Source organism: Ursus maritimus, unplaced genomic scaffold, assembly GCF_017311325.1.
Source record: "Ursus maritimus isolate PB19 unplaced genomic scaffold, ASM1731132v1 scaffold_28, whole genome shotgun sequence".
Lineage (NCBI taxonomy): Eukaryota > Metazoa > Chordata > Mammalia > Carnivora > Ursidae > Ursus > Ursus maritimus.
In genome coordinates this window covers 19348142-19356774 of record NW_024425341.1, presented here as the reverse complement: position 1 = coordinate 19356774, position 8633 = coordinate 19348142, and the positions used below count along the sequence as shown (strand labels likewise).

The 8633-nt window shown below is 39.6% G+C and overlaps 1 long non-coding RNA gene across 1 annotated transcript; it reads left to right on the top strand.

Annotated features, from left to right (window-relative positions):
• Positions 1 to 1682: 1682 nt before the first annotated feature.
• LOC121105624 lies at positions 1683 to 3755 on the top strand. Its single transcript, XR_005838228.1, has 2 exons — positions 1683 to 1744; positions 3432 to 3755. It is a non-coding gene; the product is annotated as an uncharacterized LOC121105624 (long non-coding RNA).
• Positions 3756 to 8633: the final 4878 nt, after the last annotated feature.

The window sequence follows — 8633 nt, the reverse complement described above, 5'->3', positions numbered from 1 at the left end:
CTCTTTTTTCCTGCACTATTTCTCTTAAAAATATTTAAATAATATAATAATAACAATAATTATATTATTATAAAATAATAGTTATATTATTATATAATAATAATAGTTATATTATTATATAATAATAATAGTTATAAATTGGTAGTAACAGCATGAAAGTACAGTTTTTCGCTAAATAGAGAGGAAGATAAAGACTTATAAATAGATTTAAGAATACACACAGGTGTACATACATTGTCTGACTCTGTCCACTGGGTGAAGTGATGCCTAATAACAGTGAATGAAACTCCTAGCACTCGGATCTGTTTTTCTCAATATCATTCCACAAAAAGGGAACCAGGTTCCTTGGAGAATTTGCTGATTCCAGGGTTGGGGCAGAGAAAATACAAGATGAGACAGAAAACTCTTTTGTATGTGTGTCAAAAACTAAGAAAGTACTCAAAGAATGATGGGGAGACTGGCACAATTTGTGTTTTAAAATAAATAATATTGCTAGTAAAGCGTAACCTATTGAATAAAATAGGAAACTATGAGTCTATACTGATATAAACACATGAATAAATTGCAAATTTGATGAGACACGGGCTATTTATCCTAAAAGCACAATATACTTACTAATTCCAAAGACCAAAAGAAGAACTTCCCATCGGAGAAGTCTGGAAGTTAAAACCTTAGGCAAGCGATCAAAGTGCGCATCCCCAGCAACAGGACAAAGTGAACTGACGAGCCCCCACTCTTGGGCAACGAGGAGAACACAGCGTCACATCTGTGATGCTCCTGCCGAAGATGCGTGACCTGAAGCTAATCAGGGAACAACAGCTTGAGGGACATTCCACAAAATAATTGATGTACTGTCTTCAAAAGTCCCAAGGCCACGAAAGTTAAGAAAGTCTGAGGAACAGTTCCAGAGCGAAGGAGCCCAAAGGGACAGACAGCTAAGCCCAACGTGTGGTTCTGAACTCACCTACTTGAGGTAAAGGACATTAGTGGGAGCACAATAGTGGGGGGGAGGGTCTGAGAATCAGATGGTAATTATGTACCAGTGTTAATGTCCTGATGTTGGTGGTTGTGTTATGGCTCTATAGGAGAATGCCCTTGTTTGTAGGAAAATGTAGGAACACACACTGAAATATTCTGCGGTATCAGGTTGGTTAACTTGCTCTCAATGATTCAGAAAAAAGGTCTCTTTTTTCCTGCACTATTTCTCTTAAAAATATTTAAATAATATAATAATAACAATAATTATATTATTATATAATAATAGTTATATTATTATATAATAATATAGTGGTGTTATTATATAACATAATTAATAATATAATTAAGATAATTATATGTTATCATATAACATATTACTCTATATTTATCTTATATATTATAATTAATTATAATATGTGAATAATTAAAACAAAATATTTAATGTAAACTTTAGACACAGACTTGAGCATATTTAATTCTGTAGCGATCACAGATGATTAGACAAAGCTGTCCAGCTGAGCTAGTCTAATTTGAAGCAGAAAAATGTAGCTAGTATGAAGCTTTAGGTCCAGTTTCTCTGAATTATTATTAATATCATTATCATTGTCACTTTTTTTTTTAAAGATTTTAGAGAGAGAGAGAATCCTCAAGCAGAGTCTCTGCTGAGCACACAGCCCCATGCGACAAGGAGCTCGATCCCAGGACCCTGAGATCATGACCTGAGCTGAAACCAAGAGTCAGACGCTTAACCGACTAAACCACCCAGGTGCCCCATCATTGTTCCTTTAAATTTAAAGTAATTTCAAATGTATGGAGAAGTTGTAAGAACAGTGAAAAGAGCTTCCATATGCCTTGAAACTTCACCTAGATTCAACGTGTGATAGTATTTTATGGTATTTGGCTTTTCATCTCTATTTTTTTTTCTGAACTATCTGAGAAGTTGCCAACATCATGCCCCTTCCTCCTTAAACATTTCTGCCTCTGTCTCCTTAGAACAAGGATGTTCTTTCACATAACCACAGTATAATGATCAAATTCAGAAAATGTAGCTCTGATAACATACAGTCCATATATTCATTTTATCAATTATCCCAATAATTTCCTTTATTTCCTAGTGCAGGATCCAATCCAGGTTCATACAACACATCTAGTCATCCTGTCCTTTTCATCTGGAACAATTTCTCTGATATTCTTTGCCTTTCATAATACTGAGAGTTTTTGTGTAAAATACTTCTCCATAGTGGTATAGTGTTTTTGTCTAGATCACCTTTCTTCTTCCTCCTCTCCTTTTCTGTGCCAGTTTTCCCATGTGTTATAGAAATCTCTTCTTTTTCTGCCCTCTTGAGTTCCACCAAATCCCAGAAACAGACACTTGTTTTGATGGGTGGATTGTTCACAATGTAAGTTTCTTCTGATTTTTTTCCCACGTTGCTGGATGAACCATGGATCAATATGGATAAAGATATGGTGTATCTCTACAGTGGACCATTAACTATAAAAAAGGGTGAGATCTTGCCATTTAATAGAAGAATTTCAATAATTTAGACTTACAGAAGGTCAAGACACGGATTAGTTGATAAGAATTGAATTCGCAGTTGGAATGAACTATTCACTACCATCGACTAAACAATGCAGAATAACTTTGCCCAGCAAAATACAAATCATGGACTTGCAAACTGTCATATCTGCCGTGTGAGCCTGGCGTTAATTACCAACTGTATCCTTTTAATGCACCAAAGGAGCTCTTAAGTGTGGAGGATGAAGGTACAGTTTCTGTTCTGCCTGGTCCTCCTTTGCCGTGCTGCCTTGATGCTGAGCCCTCACGCTCGTTCCTTCCCTTAGCAATAGCACACTGTTGGATTACAGGGAGATTTAGGAGTACATGGAATGAGAAGGTAGAGAACTAATTGTTAAGAGAAAGACAAAACAACCTGAGAGTAAGGGGTTATTAAGTGTGCTTCATTTCAGGGAAGGTGGGGCGGGATGGGACACAAAGCATGGGTAGAAGGATTATGCTAAATATAGAAACAGATCTACATGAAACACACCAGGAAAATAATGTGCTAATTATGTAACAAAACATTCACTTCAGTGAGCGGTATTATAACCTCCGTGTTCCCACAGTTACAGTATTTTCCATCCCTGCCGGTACAGGAAGCATTTAGCTTAGACACTGTGAACACGGTGATGTACAATGCACTAATACTGGGGATGTGTGTCCAGCTCGAAGGCTGTTGCCCTAATCATATGCATATTTCTGCTAGATATGTTTGATAAATTTTGTTATGTAAAAGTCAAGCAATATTAATGTACGTACCTTAGAACAAACTATCCCCTCCCAAAATAAAAGGTTGATAAATGTTTAAATAAGCATTTAATTAGTTAATATTACTTATGCATTTTTAAAAAGTGCTCTCCTAAGAATAATGGTATTTTGTTTTAATCTGTTTCAGATGTCCCACAGGAGACTTAATGGATACTAGCCAGGCGTGCTTCACTTTCACTTCCAAGTCCGTGCTGCCACCTGGTGGTCTCTGAGTGCCTCCATCTTGCAGGCAAATGAGTTTGGTATTTCCTGCTGCCTGCTGGACATTACACCAGGAAGTGTGTTCTCCGGCAACCCCTTCGTGTCTGATTGTAGACCCCCTGATCCTCTCATCCCCGACTTCCCTATTCTTGCTACTGTTTCTAACATTTGGCACAATGCCTGATATATATAGTGCCTGCCGTAGCAACAACTATTTGTTGAATGAATGAATGAATGTCATCCGAACTAGAAAACGTGAAGCCATTTTGAATTCTCTTTGCTCCCCAAAACTCTTTACCCCTTGCTACCCCTCAGTTCAGATCTTTATAGCTTCATATCTGGACTAGTTCTCACTTATGTGTCTCTTTCTCCAGCTGAAATCTCCCCTCCTCTACTTTCTGCCACTGTCTGACTTTTCCCGAATGCCTGTAGCCCTTGCTTTCTGTACCAGCGATATATAAGAAGGTAGTCAAGTGTGAGCCACTCTAGAGTCAGTAAATCCAGGTATGGATTCCAACTCCATCACTTACAAACTGGGGGGATTATGTACATTAATCTCCTTAAGCCCCACTTTCGTCACCTGTAAAATGGGAATAATAATCACTACTTGTTCCAGGTGTATACATAGATGCTAATTAAGTGAGAGCAGGAATGTTATTTTTAGATTGCTTCCATTTGGATTATTGGTGAAAACAGAAGAATATTTTTTGTTTTGTTTTTTTTTGGGGGGGGAGTAGGTAGGGGGAGAGGGAGAGAGAGAACCCCAAGCAGGCTCCATGCCCAGAATGGGGCCCAACCTGGGGCTTGATCTCATGATCCTGAGACCATGACCTGAGCTGAAATCAACAGTTGGAAGCTTAGCCGACTGAGCCGCCCAGGCACCTGAAACAATACTTCTTAAGGAGAGAATTGGGTTTTTTTGTTTAGAAAATATCTTGATGTTTCTTTGGATCCCAAAGGCAAAACTATTCTTTTCACTCCTTCCCTCACCAAGTCTAGGTCTGAATTCAAAGGAACTGATTTTCTCTGCTTAGTAAAGTTTTTGAAACCGGATATCTATAGTCAGTCAGGAAAAGGGGCATAAGGTTGAAGAGGCTGAAATTTGGAGGGAAGTGGGACTGAGTGGAAGACATCTTTGGAGAGAAGGCATTAGATGTAAAATATTCAACACTCAATTTCAGAATGTTTTCCAATCTGTTCAGCACCTAACATGCTTTACTCTTTCCCTCTAACTTTCAGGACAGTCTGTAGCTACAATGCATGTGTGTGAGTGATGTTTTCAGGAAGAAAGAAGGGAGGTGTGTCATGAGTGGGGTGAAGGGGGCAGAGGAGGATCAACATATACGTGGGGAGCTGGGAAGGGGTGACCAAGAGTCAGGGAGAGGGAGTCTGGGCGAGGAGGCAGGAGAATGTAACACCCATTACCCACTCTCATGCACACACAGAGAGCCTCCAAAATATCACAGAATGTGTTGGATTTTGCACATGATGATGGATGGAAGCTCAAGGCAAAGAAACAGACCCAGAGAAACCTGAAGGGATTGGGAACATCTGAGTTCCATTTGCAAAGCACTGCATGTGATGCCTCGGACAGAGTAGGCACTCAAACAGTGAGTGGTAAGAAGAATAGCTTGGGCACTCTCAGGCTATTACCATTACCGTCTATTTGGGAGTGAATCTTGTATATAGGCATTCTATAGCATCTCTTAAACTGTTGAAAATAATTTCTGATTACCTCTAGCGCACACCCATATTTTACCCTCACATACACTTCCAATGCAACGTAAACTCAGTGAGTTCAGCGGTCAGAGCTTGGTCTTCTATATACGCCCCCAAGCTCCTGATCTGATATCTTGTACAGAGTAAACTCTCTTTTTTTTTTTGCTTCATTTTAAATAAAATTTATACTTTTTCTAATTGAAGTATATTGACAACACCATGTTACATTAGCTTCAGGTGTACAACATAGTGAATTAATAAGTCTATACCTCATGCTGTGCTCACCAGAAGTGTAGCTCCCATCTGTCACCACACAACACTGTTACAGCACCGCTCACCATATGTCCTATGCTGTACCTTTATTCTTGTGACATTCATTCTGTAACTGGAAGCCTGTATCTCCCACTCCCCGTTACCCATTTTACTCACCCTTCACTTCCCTCCTTCTGGCAACCATCATTTTGTTCTCTGCATTTATGAGTCTGTTTCTGCTTTTTGTTTGTTTGGTTTGGTTTTTTGACTCTATATGTAAGTAAAATCATACAGTATTTGTCTTTCTCTGACTTATTTCACTTAGCAAAATACCTTCTCTCCATGTTGTGGTAAATGGCAAGATCTCACCCTTTTTTTAGAGTTAATGGTCCACTGTAGAGATACACCTCATCTTCATCCATTCATCTATGGATGGACACTTACATTGCTTCCATATCTGGGCTGTTGAAGTAATGCTGCCATAGACATAGGGTGCACAGATCTTTTTGAATTAGTGTTTTTGTTCTCTTTGGGTAAATACCAGTGTTGGAATTGCTGGATCATATGGTATTTCCATTTTTAATTTTTTTGAATAATCTCCATACTCTTTTCTACAGTGGCTGCACCAATTCACGTTCCCACCAACAGTGTGTGAAGGTTTCTTTTTCTCCACATCCTTGCCAACACCTGTTATTTCCTCTCTTTCTGATTCTAGTCATTCTGACAGGTGTGAGGTGGTATCTCATTGTGCTTTTGATTTGCATTTCCCCGATGCTTAGTGACGTTGAGCATCTTTTCATGGGTCTGGTGGCCATCTGGATGTCTTCTTTGAAAAAATGTTTATTTAGCTATTCTGACCATTTTTAAATCAGGTTATTTGTGGGGCTTTTTTTGGTGCTGAGTTGTATAAATTCTTCATATATCTTGGATTTTAATCCCTTATGAATGTATCATTTGCAAATATCTTCTCCCATTCAGTAGGTTGCCTTTTCATTTTGTTGATGGTTTCCTTCACGGTACAAAAGCTTTTTATTTTGGTGTGGTCTCAACAGTTTGTTTTTGCTTTTGTTTCCCTTGCCTGAAGAGAGATATCTAGAAAAATGTTGCTAAGGCCAATGTCAAAGACGCTACTCCCTATGTTTTCTTTTAGGAGTTTTATGGTTTCATATCTCACATTTAGGTCTTTAATCCATTAAAATATTTTTTGATTGTTCTGTCCTGATATGTGGTACTAATTTTTCATTTATGTATCCCATTGACGAACAGAGAGAGCCTGGATGAGTTAACCTTTAGATGTTTACCAGATCTCCATTCCCTCTTCTACCAAACTTTTAAAGAAGGGCTTCCTAGACAGAGAAGTAGAGGATTTTAAAGTACATTTCTTGTCATTCTTTAAAGGGCAGACTGCTTGGGACTTTAAATTATTTGCATCCCGATGGCCTCACTGAAAACACACAGGGATCATAGTGAAAATAGTCTAACAGGGCTCTAGCTTGGAGCCTATCCGTGGAAGGCCAAGAACAAAAGGACCTCATCAAACAACAAGAGCTCCGTGTAGCGTCCTGTAAGCAAGGCTCCAGGCTGTCCTGCTGACGTGAGACCCTTGGGCCTTCATTCACATGGGTGTGGCTGAAATAGTCTCCCTATAACCGATTTTGTTTTGCAACCTGTTCTCATGAGAAGACGGTCTGTTGACGTATAGCTGGCGTCATCATCTGTGGCACTGCTCACTTACTTCTCAGCTGACTCCAATCTTCTGCTCCAAAAGAATCATCAGTAACCTTCCAAAGTAGGTGTCAGAAGCAAGAGAGGGGGTGGGGAGAGAAGTGTGGAGCTTTGATGCCTCTCGCCTCTGGAACACCTGAGAATCATTAGTCAGTAAAACCTACACTTTCGAACCTCTGAAGTTCATTCATTTTGTTATAAGTGAATAATAAATTTATCATAGTAAATTAATGCTATAAATAAGATTGTAGAAGAAATATTTACTATATCCAAGTGCAGAGGAAAAAATAGGAAAAAACCCCTAAAGTATTGTTTCCTAGATAAATAAGATCATAGATTTTTGAAATGTGAAATTAGAACGACTGCATTAGATATTTTTAAGTTATGAGAAGTAATTGATGACATAAAACATACAGATTAAGACCCAACACTCATCTGCTGTATTTGCTGTATGTATAACATACGTAGACATGGTTGGGTGTTGCCACACAAGGAGCCTTGTTTCTTCCAGAGAGTCTCCCACAGTAGAGCAGCGTTTTCCAGAGCTGGGCACGAGGCTCACAGGAAGGATGAAAAGGGGTTTTAGGTTGTGCACGGAACCCCCACGTAGCACGGGTGATGAGGGCATGCCAGCAGGGATGGTGAAGCAGTACAGAGTGACCGAAGTTTGAAGACACTGCCGGAGGCTCAGGATTGTCCGCCCATTTTACAGACGCCCAGGAGCGTTGACTGTTTCCTCAAGGTTGTACGGAGCAAAGGGCAGAGCTACGGATTTTGTATTTACTTCTCATTCTAAAAACCAATGCCGGTCTCTCTTTCATTCCCCTTCTTTCTTTTTGTTCTTGGTTATTCATTGTGAACTATTTTAAAATACAGAAAGATGACAGACAGAACAGGCATTTATCATACTGGCCATGGAAATTAAGGAAATGTCAATATTTTGCTGTATTTGCTTCAGTGATCTTCTTACCTTCTTAAAAGAAAGAAAACATTCCAGGCACAGTCAGAGCACCACCTAGGTCTTTCATTCCTTCTAGAGCTCACCATGCTCCTGAAGTTAGATTATATCATTTCCACGTATTTTTCATTTTTTGCTTTTATCATATATGGATGTAACAATATGTGTTAAAAAAATGAATCATGAACAGTGCGAGGACTTGCTACCATCACGTCGGGAAGGCAAAGAGGAGCACCTGATGAGGGCAGGGGCCAGTGGCTGAGGGTATTAAATCAGGGGCCCAGGGACTGTATGGATTGTCTACACTGGTGTTTAGGTTTAAAAATTATGGGGGCATCTGGGTGTCTCGGTCGGTTAAGTGTCTACCTTCGGCTCAGGTCATGATCTCAGGGTCCTGGGATCGAGCCCCCGGGTTGGGCTCCCTGCTCAGTGGGGAGCCTGCTTCTCCCTCTGCTTGCTGCTCCCACTGCTTGT